This window comes from Neolamprologus multifasciatus, chromosome 11 (genome assembly GCF_963576455.1).
Source record: "Neolamprologus multifasciatus chromosome 11, fNeoMul1.2, whole genome shotgun sequence".
Taxonomy (NCBI): Eukaryota; Metazoa; Chordata; class Actinopteri; order Cichliformes; family Cichlidae; genus Neolamprologus; species Neolamprologus multifasciatus.
The window spans coordinates 7199503-7212952 of record NC_140449.1 but is presented as its reverse complement, the minus strand read 5'-3'; the positions used below and the strand labels follow the sequence as shown (position 1 = coordinate 7212952).

The 13450-nt window shown below is 43.7% G+C and overlaps 1 long non-coding RNA gene across 1 annotated transcript; it reads right to left on the bottom strand.

The window, feature by feature from the left end:
* Nucleotides 1-758: 758 nt before the first annotated feature.
* On the bottom strand, nt 759-12772 carry LOC146507717 (uncharacterized). Its single transcript, XR_014876733.1, has 6 exons — nt 3991-12772; nt 3785-3878; nt 3525-3710; nt 3145-3303; nt 2777-2910; nt 759-2656 (listed from the first exon to the last, which is right to left on the bottom strand). It is a non-coding gene; the product is annotated as an uncharacterized LOC146507717 (long non-coding RNA).
* Between the last annotated feature and the right edge of the window lie 678 nt (nt 12773-13450).

The following is a 13450-nucleotide window of genomic DNA, read 5'->3' as shown; positions in this document are numbered from 1 at the left end:
TTTACTACGGAGAATCATGTGCTAACGGCTGTCTAAATGACTCCGGTAAAGTTTGTAGCATGCATGACTGTTGTTTTTGTCTGCTTCCACTTGTCTTTGCACTAGGATGATGTCGGAATAAATGTGCAGTCATATTCGTTGTGTTCCCACTAGTGCTGTCAGCGTTAATCTGAAATGACGTTAACGCCACAACACGGCAAATCTCCGTTAACGAGCTACCGCGGATCGGCCTGTGCATGGGGCTGGACGGCCAACACCTTAACGAGCTAACTGCGCTAACGCACTAGTTCCCACCAATGTAATTGAGCATTGCCTGGCACATCCAACATACTGTTTTACTTTTGTCCATTACCTTCAGGGTCATACTTCACATGAAAACCAAAATAGTTCCAAACGCCAGATCTGAATTAGGGTGGGGGAGGTTCAATTTGCCATGTTGCAAGGAGAGCTTAACTTCTGTCTCGCTAGCTTGCCCTGTGCTCAGTGAATCTGCTTTCGACTACTCCGCCTAGGCTGCACTGTCTAGCGCAGATCCACTGAGCGCTCAACACAGAAAGCATCGTCAGAAGGAAAGTTGATAAAAAAATTTGTATTGTTGATACATATGCATACCGAACCGAAAGCACTGTACCGAACTGTTCAATATTGATACAAATATCGTTGCACCCCTAATAAATAAATAAATATATATATATATATATATATATATATATATATATATATATATATATATATATATATATATATATATATATATCCAGAGATGGTGCGAAAACTATGTTCATTATTTGAAGTAATTCCAGTTTTTGTCTCCTGCAGGAATATTGTCACCAAACAACAATGGGATGTTTCAAACAGGACACAGCATCTGAATATAATTCAAACCAATGCCCTCTCCGAAATAATCTTTGTTGGACTTTTCTATTTGTTCTAAAGATCCATAATCAAAACATAAATCCTGGAAAGCAAGTCATGTTCTGACATGACAAGTTGTATGAGATATTCAAAAAAGCAATTTGATGTCGTACTAAGCTACACCCTCAAGAAGATCATGCATTAAATCAAATGAGTAGTTATTACAAACTGCATATACTTAAGTAAATTTAGTGTGGAATTTTTTTTCAACCCTTATAAAGCCTTCAATTGTGGGTTTTCTTAGAGAGACTGGCAATGCATTTCAAACACATCTTTTTCAGGAAGGATCATCCTCACTGTGTACCTTTTTGATGATCATTCTTCTAAATCAAACAAAGGTGACAGAAATGACTGCTACTGAATGACTAATTAAAACCAAGAACTGTGTGCATTCATAGATTATCTCCAGTGATCTGTGAGGTTGTACCATATACCTGCTCCTCAAATGGAAGACCTAGCCCTTGACTCTCCAGTGTTTTTATACCATTGATCAACGTTTCCAGTGTAACATCAAAACCGTACTTGTGCAGAGTTTGCATGTGAAAAAGTGATACCAAATGAATGCTATTCAAAACCAAAATAAATTTGGGGGGCAAGTTTCTTATAAAGACAGCCAATTTTGGAAATTCTACATTTGGAGCCAAGGGGATTGGCTGTTTCAAAGTCATCATAGCATAGCTGAATTTGTAATGCTTGTCTTTTGGCTGAAAACAAAGAGTGAGTTTTAAAATAATTTCCATCAGAGAAGTCAGTGTAAGTACTAGGTTCTGGTCTACACTCATTTAAGAGCACATAAATGTCTGGATTTCTGCACACTAACCTCAGTGTTTCTAAAATTGGTCCATATATAAAAGTATCACTTACAGTACTTGATCATAAGTACTGGATTTTGCCTGTTGTCATATCTCACTCCCAGTGTTATTTCAGCTGGGTGCTCAACTCCCCATTTTGGTTGAAGTATTTATTTAGTTTCCATTCTGCATTCAGATTTGTGAAAATATTTTAAAATTTGTCAAAAGATTGATTTATACCAGATATGCTGGGATCAGTTACAAGTAAAGCAGAAACGGCAGTATGCTTTGCTTGTGAGTAAATTTCACTTTTTAGTTCGTCCAAGTATCCTACAATTGAGGAAACCAAACTATTGGAAATCCCACTCCCCTGTAATTTGGCCACAATGGATGCACACATTGCACACATGACCACTGATAAGGTGCTTTCGGAAACCTGCGTATGTCAAGAACTGAAACCTACAGCCTTGCTGAGAACAAAACAATTTTAATTTGGGCCCAGGATATTAACCATGTTCAACTCTTAAATGTGAAATCAACTGCTGATTGTTGGGATACAGTTTCTGACAAATGAAACAAGTCAGCATAGTTTTAACTTCTCACTCCCTGAGTGAGAGCGGTAGTGGCCGGTTAAGCAGTCTGGCTCTCAAATCTTAAATCTGGGTGACTCTCTCATTTTGCCCATATAAATGTTACACAATACACTGTTGTCTTCAGGAATGTGTAAAAATTCTCCAACGTAGCATCATAAGACATATTGAACACAAAATGTGTTTTGAAAAGTTCATCAAATGCCCCAAGGGAGTGGTTTGCATTGTATTGGATGAGATGCTTAGCTATGGTGATATGGACACTGTCAGACTTTCTCTTCTGATGGTCAACCGCGCGGTGGTATGGTTGCCAACCCTGCTGATTACGGAGATGTTCCCCCAAACTGCAGCACGACTAGGCTTAAGATAAGGAAACTCAACATTAGAACTTGTAGCCAGAGTAAAGTATTTTATGTTATTATTTATATATGGCTACAAAGGTGACATAAATTATTTTAACCACCTTAATGATATGATTACCTTATGAAAGAGTACAAGTCTCCCAATTGCCTCGCATGCACTAATTGCACTAATTTTTGGAGACTTTTGTTCCCCTGGAGATGGTGGAAGTAGATGTACCAGCAACAGCAAGGAAGCCATTTCTTGGTCGTAGGCTGAGGACAATGACTGACAGGATTAACTGAAAACTCTTGTTCATATTTATGCCAAAAATCAGATTAATCTTTCAGCGATTCACTGAACAAACAAATAACATTGAAGGAAAAAAAACTGTCTCGCAGGTGTTCTTATTTCCTAATATTAATCATATGATCACAAAAATCATGAATGAAACAGCTGTACCTGAAATTATGGCAAATGCTTCAAAACAAGAAAAAGAAACAACTTACTTGTTGAGTCATCAAGATCACTTCCTGTAGGACTTTCTGCCGACTGCACCAAGTGATGCATCTCTAGTGTTGAAGTGAGCTGCTTAGCTCATCGTCCCATTTCTGAAACAGTCTCGAGGATGACTCGTCATCAAACAGGTAAATGAAATCTTGTTACACCTTTGGGAGAGAAGATATTAAACAACACAAATACTTTGAAATGTCAAGCTATTTCAAACATCTCATTTCAAACTCACTAGTCCTTTACTATACAGGAATCTTGGGAAGATAGAGAGGATTTCAGCACTTCTGCCTGTCTCATTAACAAGCTTTTGAAATGCCTCTCTCATCTTCTAGAAAATCAGGCAATTTTCTGTAGTATGATTGAGCAAAGATATTACCTCTTGGCAAGCATCCCCATCAAGCTGCCTGTCAACATTAACAGTCCTTTGGAAATTTGGGCCTCCTGGAAAAAGGTCTACAGAGCTATTCTGTGGCACCGCAGATCTTCGGCAAATTTTTCTTTGAACTGTTTTCAGACGCCAAGAAAGGTATCCTGTGCTGCTTGCAGCATCATAGAAGTGTTCCTTAAATTAAGAAAGGTTATTGTCATATTCAGTTCATAGAACTCAGAATTTTGAAATGCAAAAATGACACTTACATAGCCTTTCTTAGAATATGGATTCTTCAGGCAAGGGAACAGCATCACAATACCAAGAGGATACTTCTCTCTGACTGCTTTTGTGGGGAGGTGTCTGAGAGGAGATATTAAATTAGTCATCAAAATGTATGCAACGGCCATGCAGAAAATTGGCACAAATAAAAAGAAACCCTGAAACACATATACCCACATATATACCCACTCACAATCATGTGAGCCACCAGGATGTTAACCATTTGTCCTCTTGTGGCATCAGTTAGCATTTCTGTTGTTTCATACTCTTGTAGTATGTCTTCACCAAGAGATGTGGCACATGAGCTGAAGCTTGAGTCTGACATCCCAGAGCAGGAGATGAGGAGCAATTAAAATTCTAAATGAATAGAAACAAATTTAAATAACTGTATTCTCAGAATGCAGAGTGACTGATTAAACCTGCCTTTCAAGCTCACGCTGACTTCTGACAGTCAGCACAACATTGCCATGTCCAACAAGGCGCTGACTATTTCCGCATCAGCTTCTGTCCCTGTTGCATCCCTGTATATGACTTCTGAATCAGGGGGCACGAAAAATCTCTCAATAACTGTAAGATAAAAATTCATGTGGTTTTGAGGCAGCACTTTTTATAGGTGACTGGTAAAGACTGTCCATTTTAAATGCATTAAGCCACCACTTAGTAACCATTAAATAGGTAAATGTCTTCCCCTGCAGAACCTAAAGTCCAAATTTCAAAGTTAATGATTTGCTTTTTATAGTTTAGTTTGCTAAAGGCAAGGTTTTAAACAATACAAATCTGTTTCTAAAATGTTTCCCTATCAGAAGCTACAATAAAACTGAACACCTTTTTCGTGGAATTTGAGAAATTCAAACTGTCCTTCCAAGGCATCCAGCTTGATATAGTTCTGCTGCTGATTGTACTTCACCAGCATTTTTACCAAGACATACAAGAAAGTTTGAAAAAGCAAATTATGATTTAAAGGGAAAACAGCTGAGATGCCCTGACTGCATTTAAAATGCGTGACAAGGTTAGCTAAACAGACCACATACAGAGGACTTTGTATTGTATCGTCCCTCCACAGAAGACAGAGGCACTTGGTATTCAGTTTACTGGCTGTTTATTAGGAATGGTAACACAGGCTACTGTGGGCCTTAGCCAACTCCAAAAACAGAAAAAAAGCGCTCCCTGAAGAATCAAAACAATCCCTCTCTCCTCTTAAAGTCACGCTCCTTTTTCCCGCACACACACACACACACACACACACACACACACACACACACACACACACACACACACACACACACACACACACACACACACACACACACACACTCCATAACTCCCACCCCCCATACACTCTCATCCAACAACAAGCATCTTCTCCTACAGACTCTCTGTCATAGATAGCTGATATGATTGACAAGCTTAATAGCCTCTAGACTATTACACCTTCAAGGACACTCAGTAAATCACATTGTTGCAGGTGTGGAGCAACTATGCCAACACTGTGTGGCAATTCTGGACACAATGACACTGATAACGCAACAATGAAATTAACTCGTAATCCAGTCCTTTACAATTTGTATTTTCGCTAAGCGCTAGCTAGTCATTCTGACACACTAGTGCTGGCACCAAACAAGACTTTGTAATGCATTTATTCTCCGGATATGTTCCCAGTGGAGGGGTTTGTGTGGCCCAGGGATCCCAGGGGCTATGTTGTCTGGGAGCTTTTTTTCCCTGGTAGGGTCTCCCATGGCAAATTGGTCCTGGGTGAAGGACCAGACAAAGAGCCTTCAGAAGACCTCTATGAGTAAAAGACCAAGGGTACAGGTCACCCTGTCTGGGCTAGGGTTATCGGGGTTCCGCCCTGGAGCCAGGCCTGGGGAGGGTGCCCGAGGGTGAGCGTCTGGATGGGGCCCGGCTGGGCACAGCCCGAAAAAAGTACATCGGCCCATCCACCACCCTCAGGAAGCGTCGTAGGGTCGGGAGCAATGTGTGCCGGGCGGCGGTCAGGAGCAGAGGCCCTGGCGGACTGATCCCCAGCTATCAAGACTAGCAATTGGGACATGAAACATCACCTCTCTGTTGGGGAAGAAGCCTGAGTGAGTGCATGAGGCTGTGTGTCAGCATCTACCGACTAGATATAGTTGGGCTCACCTCAACGCATGGCTTGGGCTCTGAAACCATTCTCCTGGAGAGGGGCTGGACTCTGTCTCAGTCTGGAATTGGCCATGAGGTCTGCCATGAGTTCCTGAAGGCTCTGTAGAGCTGTAGGGCTGTCTTGGTTGACACGTCTCTGCAATGTTGCATGGAGATCAGGGGTGGCACATCTGGAATGGCAGACCGGCGTGGTGGTTCCCATCTTTAAGAAGGGGGACCAGAGGGTGTTCCAACTATAGGGGGATCACACTCCTCAGCATCCCTGGGAAAGTCTATGCCAGGGTGCTGGAAAGGAGAGTCCATCCGTTAGTCGAACCTTGAATACAGGGGGAACAATGTGGTTTTCGTCTTGGTCATGGAACACTGGTCCAGCTCTTTATCCTTTCAAGAATTCTTGAGGATGCATGGGAGTTTGCCCAACCAGTCTACATGTGTTTTGTGGACTTGGAGAATGCATTTGATTATGTCCTGTGGGAAGTGCTGCGGGAGTACGGGATGTCTGGCCCATTGCTACAGGCCATTCCATCCTTATACAACCATTGCAAGAGCTTGGTCCACATAGCCGACGGACTTGTCGGACTTGTTCCCAGTAAGTGATGGACTCTGCTAGGGCTGCCCTTTGTCACCGATTCTGTTTGTAATTTTTTACGGACAGAATTTCTAGGCGTAGCCAAGTTATGGAAAGCTTTCAATTGGGTGGTCTCAGAATCTCATTTCTACTTTTTGCAGATGATGTGGTTTTGTTGGCTTCATCAGGTGATGGCCTCCAGCTCACACTGGAACAGTTTGCAGCTGAGTGTGTAGCAGTGGGCTACTACTGCCCCAAGTGGAGGAGTTCGGGTATCTTAGGGACTTGTTCACAAGTGATGGGAGAAGGGAGCGGGAGACTGACAGATGGATTGGTGTTGTGGCTGCAATGATGCGGTTGCTGTATTGGTCCGTCGTGGTGAAGAGAGAGCTGAGTGTAAAAGCGAAGTTCTCGATTTACCGGTTGATCTACGTCCCTACCCTCACCTATGGTCTGTGGGTAGTGACCGAAAGAATGAGATCAGGGATACAGGCGGCAGAAATGGGCTTCCTCTGAAGGGTGGTTGGCCTCTCCCTTAGGGATAGGGTGAGGAGTTTAGCCATCCGGGAGGGACTCAGAGTAGAGCTGCTACTCCTCCACATCGAAAGGAGTCAGTTGAGGTGGTTCAGGCATCTGATAAGGATGCCTTCTGGGCACCTCCTGGGTGAGGTGTTCTGGGAATGTCCCACTAGGAGGAGTCCCCATTGCAGACCCAGGACACGCTGGAGAGATTATATCTCTCCGTTGGCCTGGGAACACCTTGGTGTTCCCCCGGACAAGCTGGAGGAGCTGGCTGGGGAGAGGGAGGTATGGGCTTCTCTGCTTAGGCTGCTACCCCCTAGTGATGTGTCGGTCGTGAACAAAACGGCTCTTAGAGCCGACTCTTTGAAGTGAACGACACGAGCCGGCTCCTTATTGGGAGCCGTGGGTTCTTTTTTCTTTCTCTCACCCTGTCTCTCGCACTTTTTTCTGCTTCACTCCGCACGCGAGCCTTGTGCTTTGCACTGGAAAGAGGGGGGAGGGTCGGTAGTTACAGTCGCAGCAGCACAGGAACGGAGCAGGAGGGAAAGAGAGAGAAAGAGAGCCAGGGACAACAACGTGACATTAGAAAGGTATAGTAATCATCCACAACTATTTTCAGTTGCGGATGATAAAGGATTCAGAAAGTTTATTCATGCAGGCCCATATGACAGAGAATGTGCATCTTCTTTTTGTTTTCATATTTTTTCATATTTATATTTAATTGTGTTGTGGTTTGCAGTGTTTTGTGTTGTTTCACTTTAAATTTGTGTAAAAGGAAAAAACGCTGAAAAATTAAATAGGTAAAAGTTGAAATGTAAACAGTTGGTTTTTGTATTATATGATTTATTTATTACATTTTATGTGGAGTGAATAAATAAAAGTATATTTACGGTGGCCCCTAGAGACAAAGCACGTATGAACTCCAAAACACGTAGAAACTCCGAAGCACGTACAAACCCCGAAGCACGAACAAACTCCATACCACGTACAAACTCCATAGCACGTACAAACTCCGAAGCATGTACAAACTACAAAACACATAAAAACTCCATAGCACGTACAAACTCTGAAGCTCGTACAAACCCCGAAGCACGTACAAACTCCAAAACACGTAAAAACTCTGAAGCACGTATGTTGTATGGTGTTAGTTCAGCAGGCATTACGCACACACGCAGGTAGGAACAGAGGATCACCGGAGACAACTCCTTTCTTTATTTTTCTTTGTTTTCTTCTTCTTTTTCCAAATACCACAACCAGAACCACATACTCACTAGCGCCCTCTAGCGCTTCTGGTAAAGGAATCTACAGAACAAATGCAATAATGTGTGGACACAACATCTCCCCCTTTGAACAAGGATTTCTTACGTGAACCTGACTTCATCATTCTGATGTATGTCACCAAATACACGTTTAACATATTTCACATTACTCAGTAACATTCACCTTCCCATGACAAAGTCTTGGGTCCAGCAAGGTGGGTTCCTCATCCTGGTGGGCCTAAGCCTACTATCAGACTCAGAGTTAGATGCTAGATCAGTTCCTGGTTTATGACAGTCCATTGTTGTGTCAGAATCAGTACCTGTGTTCAGCTCTGACAGAGCCGATAAGTGTGTGGCGTTCCAGGTCCGTCCGTCATCCAGCAAATAAGTGTTTGGTCCTTTCCTTGTCATGACAGCCCTTGGTTTAGAAAACTTTAACTCACCTTTCTTTACCTTCCATGGCTTCCTAACCCGTACCTTGTTACCAGGCTGAAAGTTGGATGGTTTGGCGTGCCTGCGAGCATCAGTGTATTCTTTCATTTTCATTTGCTTATTCTTAACTCTTTCGCACATGGTATGCCTCTCTGTCTGAGGAACAGGCATATCCATTACCTGTAACTTTGTTCTCATTTGTCGTCCATGGAGCAGTTCTGAAGGGGAAACTCCAGTTGTTAAATGAGGGGTTGCTCTGTAGTCCATCAGGTAAGTTCTCAGGAACAATTTCCAGGGTTGTCCTTGAATCGAGGCAGTCTGTAGGCAGTCTTTAATGCATCTATTGAATCTCTCAACCTTCCCATTAGCTCTTGGGTAATACACTGAGGATCTCAGGTGTTGGATCCCCCTGCTTTTAAGGAAGTCAGCGAACTCAGCAGAGAGAAATTGAGAGCCATTGTCACTTATCAATGTCTTTGGATTCCCTTCACGAGAGACAACTACAGAAAGGAACTGAATGATAGTAGCTGCATCAGCTCGGGAAGCAAAAGCTACTTTAGGCCACTTACTAAAGTAGTCTACCAATGTGATGGCAAATCTACAGTCAGAAGGGGCTATTTCAAAAGGGCCTATGATGTCCACAGACACCTTTTCCCAAGCAGCAGCTGGTAAAGGAATGGGTTGAAGTGGAGCATCATGGGTGACAGTGGACTTGTCATTCTGTCTGCACGTTGCACAGTTCTTTATCAGTGTCTCTATGTGACAATCCATTTTGGGCCACCAGTACAATTCCCTCAGGCGTTGTTTGGTACGTACAATGCCTTGGTGAGTTTCATGAGCTATATCAGCGACTCAGACACCAGACAGCGACTTTTTGCAACGACTCAGGCACTAGCAATCGATGTGTACCTCTGACGATGCACTCGTTCAAGACCGCGAGTTCATGACGGGTTGGGAAGTACGGCTGTAAGTCGTGATGTCGTGATGTCTTCCTTGCAGGCCAGCCTTTCTGTATCTGCACACGGAGCTTTGTGAACATTGGACAGGCTTTGCACTCTGACTGGAAGTCATCCTCAGACACAGCACTCAGATCAGTGAGGATGGCTGCAACTGACTCCACATCCTCTGCAAACGCCATGTCTGTTTCGGGAAGTGGGAGCCTAGAAAGACAGTCAGCAACATGGTTCAATGACCCAGTTCTATATTCCACTTCATAGTCAAACTCCAACAGGCGAGCTGACCATCTGGCTATGCGTAGACTGGCTCTGTTATTGCCCTTAGTAGGGCAATAACAGTTATTTCCCTTACAGTGTTGTAAGTGCTCGGTGATCTGTTCATAGGAGGAATTTTCTGCCCCAGAGCCATGTGCGCCATTTTTCAGCACCCCAGACGCAAGCTAGGGGTTCCTTCTCAACGATTGAGTATTTCCTCTCTGTATCAGACAGGCTGCAAGATGCAAATGCAACAGTCTGTTCTGCATCATTACTGTGAAGTTGAGTCAAAAAAGCACCTACACCGTATTTTGAGGCATCTGTTGAGACTATGGTGGGCTTACTGGGGTCGAACATCACCAGGGCAGGGCTGTGCACGATTAACCGCTTGACTTGATCAAACGCTACCTGAGCTGCTTTGTTCCAGTGGAATGAACAGTCCTTACGCAGAAGAGCTCTCATTGGTTCAACAACAGTTGCGTAATTTGGCACAAACTTGCTGTACCATGCACTCAAGCCAAGAAATGAGCGCAGGGTTGCAGGATCAGTAGGGGGCGGAGCATGCAGGATAGCAGTGATATGAGAGTCATCTGGCAGCAGACCTTCTGGACCGATCTTTTGACCAAGAAAGCTCAGAGTAGTTTGACGGAGTTGACATTTGTCAACATTGAGTTTCAGTCCTGCATTGTTGATTCTGTGTAACATAGCACCTCATGTTCGGCTTCTGAAGTTCCGTATATGATGACATCATCAAGATAGCATTGCACCCCTTTCTGGCCACGTAGGATTTATGTCATCATCTTTTGGAACACTGCAGGTGCTGAACTCAACCCATAGAGAACTCTGCAGTACTGGTACAGTCCTTCATGTGTAATGAAAGCAGTGAGCCCTCTACTCTCTTCATGTAGTTTCAGCTGATGGTAGGCGGATTTAGGATCCAGGGTGGAGAACATGACAGCCCCACGCAGCTCAAACAGTATGTCCTCTATCAGTGGAAGGGATGACTGTCAACGACCACCGATTTGTTAGGTTCTCTCAAATAATCGCACATGCGTATGCCACCAGTCTTTCTTCTAGTGACTACAATCGGGGAGACCCATTCAGATGCATCGATTTTCTCTATGATGCCATGTTCCTCAAGGTTCTTGAGTTCTGCGGAAACAGCATCACGGACTGACAGGGGTAAGCATCAAAGTTTCTGCTGTATTGGCTTCACTTCAGGTCGCACCTTCTCTTTATGTACAAAGTCCTTTGCACATCCAAATGCAACTGGAGACTCACATTCCTGTTTGCATTGAGTGGGCAGAGCAGAGGTTTGCTGAAGTGTAGCACAGACCTTGGAACTCTCAAGGACTAATTGTCCCCCTTTTATGTGTAGCTGGAGGGGAGTCACCAAGTCCATCCCAGTATGGGTGTTCCTGTTCTTACAATGTAGAGATCTGTGGAGGCACTCTTACCATTGTTAGTAATGTCAGATCTAAGACACCCTAATACATCCAGTTTCTCTTTTGAATATGTAATAAGCTGAACAGCTGGATTACTTAACTGAGCCAAAGTTTGTGCTGTAAACATGTTCAGGCAGTATGGAAACACCAGACCCTGTGTCTACTAGTAGCTTAACAGTACATGCCTGTGCAGTATTTGGTACAGTGACAGTAACAGTGCATATCAGTTTATCACCACTGACACAATTGTCAACAGTTAAAACACACATTTCAGGCACAGTCACTTCATTAACAGGTTTATGGGAAGAGTTACACACTCTCGAAAAATGTCCGATTTTTCCACATGTATTACATTTGCAGTCTTTTGCGGGGCAGGATTTATCATTGGCTTTGTGATCAGCTGAACCACAACGGTAGCACGTCGGAGCTGCATCCGTTTTTTTAGCTGCTTTGTATTTTGGCTTGCGCATCTTCTTTTGTACTTGAACAGCAGCAACAGGCTTTGTTTCACCAACAGCAATGGCCTTTGCATCAGCTATTGCAGCCTCTGTACGCCTAGCAATTTCCAAAGCTCTATCAAGCATCAAATCCTCCTCCATTAGCAGTCTTTCACATACGAGCATTATATGTCTTCTCTACAAGTTGATCCCGCAACATTTCATTCTCCATAGCCCCGAACTTACATTGTTTCACGAGCTCATGCAGTGCTGCAACGTAGTGATCTGTAGACTCACCGACAGCTTGGGCTTGTTGCCTGAAGCGGTATCTCTCGGCGACAACAGTGACTTTAGGATGAAAGTACGTTTCCAAAGCCTTTACGGATCCCTTGTAATCATCCGTAGCGAGTGGTAAGGCGCTGTAGATTCGTTGTCCCTCCGTTCCCAAGCAGTGAATGAGCAGAGACCTCTTCCTCTCCGTAGCAAAGTCATTACCCCCGATCGCAAGTAAGTAGTTATCGAACAACTTTTTCCACGCAGCAAATAGAATTTTCGGTTCGCCCGGACAATCCAGGAACACAGCCGGGGGTTGCAAAGAGAGCAGAGCCATAACTTAATCACCACTACTCTCGTCGCCACTTGTTGTATGGTGTTAGTTCAGCAGGCATTACACACACACGCATGTAGGAACAGAGGATCACCGGAGATAACTCCTTTCTTTATTTTTCTTTGTTTTCTTCTTCTTTTTCCAAATACCACAACCAGAACCACATACTCACTAGCGCCCTCTAGCGCTTCTGGTAAAGGAATCTACAGAACAAATGCAATAATGTGTGGACACAACATCTCCCCCTTTGAACAAGGATTTCTTACGTGAACCTGACTTCATCATTCTGATGTATGTCACCAAATACACGTTTAACATATTTCACATTACTCAGTAACATTCACCTTCCCATGACAAAGTCTTCGGCTAGTAAGACTTTGGTTTAGTATCGGATCGATACTAGCCTGGTTAGATCGATTCTTTACTTTGAGTTCTGCTTGTTTGCTATGCTGTGCTTTTGGCAAAAACGAAACAGCCAGGTCGCTGGACTTGCCGCTCCTGTGTCAGCGGAGAGCAGGCACACTTTGCTCCCTCCCCCCCTCTTATGTTTCGGTGTTGCGCTGACATGTCACGTGACTTAGACACTTTGGGGGTTATTAAGTTGTTTACATATTAATTATATTTTTACCAATTGTTTTTGTTGTTGAGAATTTTAATTGTAATTTTTGTATTATAGTTTATCAACAGTATTTGTTTTCATTTGTTTACTGGTTTGCGTGCACTTAAGATTAACAAAAAAAAAAAAAAAAGATCGCCACCACGGCAGACCCGATGGCATTTTCATGCTTTGCCGCATCATTTATTCTTACAATAATCACACGGTTGCTGTAACAGTACATTCAATGGCTGCAGCTCTCCCGCTGGCAGCCGTACACATCACCACCACCAAAGCTGCAGCGGCATCGCAGAACATGTCCTGCCACATACCCCCATTGCCCGCTTCACCCCACAAGCAGGCGAGGGAATTGGCCCGGACCATCGGCGCCCCATGCCCCAGCCCAGCAACGGGGAAGTGTCCACTCTGGCGGTC